Source organism: Stereum hirsutum (assembly GCF_000264905.1).
Source record: "Stereum hirsutum FP-91666 SS1 unplaced genomic scaffold STEHIscaffold_6, whole genome shotgun sequence".
NCBI classification, from domain to species: domain Eukaryota; kingdom Fungi; phylum Basidiomycota; class Agaricomycetes; order Russulales; family Stereaceae; genus Stereum; species Stereum hirsutum.
In genome coordinates this window covers 2,344,077-2,346,086 of record NW_006763136.1, presented here as the reverse complement: position 1 = coordinate 2,346,086, position 2,010 = coordinate 2,344,077, and positions in this window count along the sequence as shown.

The following is a 2,010-nucleotide window of genomic DNA, read 5'->3' as shown; positions in this document are numbered from 1 at the left end:
ATTTTTTGCCTATTTTTTCGCCCATTTTTCCAGCCAGAATACCCACCAGCACCACTGCTCTTTAATAAAGAGCCCTTATTAGCATGGGCCAGTAAGATGATGGGCTCTCTGTATAGAGTCCCAGTCTTACTACAGGCACTCTTTATAAAGAGGCTACATCATCTGGTGATCCCCGGAACCTCTTCTTGAAGCGCGAGAACTCGATCTGATTCCAATACCACCTGAATCTTGTGAAAACTTGTATGAAGTGGACGGACCAGCAGGTTGTCCCGTCGTGACTGAGCATGGAAACAATCCCAATCCTCCTCCCGGTGCCACGCTAGACGAAGCTTGTTCCGTTGATAAAGGAGGGTACGCTGCCTCACGACTCCCGAATGGGTTCGCGGACGACGGTTCCGTCTTGACTGAAGGCTTATAATCCGTAGAGTAAGATAAAAATGCAGGTGCACGAGTCGGGAGATGGGAAGGAGGTAGCGAGGCTATCGTCGACTGAGCTAACTCCCCTTCCTCCTGTTCCGGACTCCGAAAGAATCCTATCCATTCTACGTTTCCAACCGGATATACAGTTTCGATAGGCAAATCACTCCCTAAAATGGGCTGACGACGGATAGCGTGAGCTCTGCGGACTTTCGAGATTAACTGACGGGATTCGGTCGGTAAAAGGTTTGTGTTGAAATTTGTCGACAAGGTATACCTCGCTAAATATTCCTCACTAGGTGCGGTAGCGTCGTCGGTATACAAGTCATTGGCGGTAGTAGCGGGCGAAAATATTCCATGACGGTCAGGGCGATTGTTGAAGACGTTATCGATATATCTTAACGCTCCGTCTAGACGGCTACGGAGGATGTTCCATGCTCGATACACCATAAGATGGCTCCTGGAATTGGTGAGGAAGGAAATAAGTCGACCTTGACGGTCTATTATTCTAGCCTCACTGTGCCTGATATCCCGTAAACGATTCAATACATCCTGAATTACTTCGACCGCGTCCGATGCGTTCTGCAGAAAATCGACCTCTAATCCATATTCCACTTCCACTCCTTCTACGCCTTCGTTCCGAACATCGACCATCGCTGGGTCCACTAACGTATCCTGAAACGCTTTCACCACGTCGAACTGCGACGTCCCTGTCGGCTCTCGGGTATAGAATGCGGTACATATTGACTGTGCCAGTCGTACTTCTGAAGGAGTAAGTCGAGGAAGGGTGCGTTGACTTGCCGGAGCCGTCGTGGCAGGCCGGGACAACGACACGGGTGGAGGGTTTGTACTGGGAGCAGTAGGGCGGGTGCCGCTCCTACTACGAGCCCGTCCTCGAGTTCCGGAGTTCGAAGACTGAGGAAGTCTCGAGAAAGACATAGAAAAGAAACGCACAAGATTGAATAGTCGTCTAAGTCGTCGTATCCAGCGAGATCAACCTGATCCTCGTTATCGATCGCGACTTCCGGATATGTCCACCTTTGAGACACCCGTTTGAGGAGTCTCAAACCGGTAGCGAATCACGAGAGGAAATACAGAAGTTAATCGTTGAGAGTAAGCTCGAATGAGCGGACGCCCACCCCTCGAGGGTGCCTCTGAGGAGGTGAGCGTACGGGAGAGAGGAGACGACGCGAGACGATGTGGGAGACGCTGGTGCGTCCGAACACGTGCGAAGTTGTAGGTCCGGATGTATTCGATATCCGACCCGACCGGAAGCACTGAAGCGAGTTGCCGAGAGAGGTCGCGCGAGTAATCTCGAGCGCGATCTCACGAAGCGAATAAAGCGGGAAAAATCAGGAAAAAAGTAAGAAGAATGTTATTCACGATACGGTCCTCCTCGAGGACCTCGTAAGTTAAATACATGAGTCGATAGAGTTCAAACCTAAAACGTACAGCTATAAACATGAGGTAACCCGATACTGCGGCTTGGGGCTGTAGTTGTGGCCCAAAGGTGCCACACGAACGTAAGACTCGCGCTTCGTGTGGCCCGCGACAAGAAAGTAACAAGAAAAGAGAAGAAAAATAATAGAGACG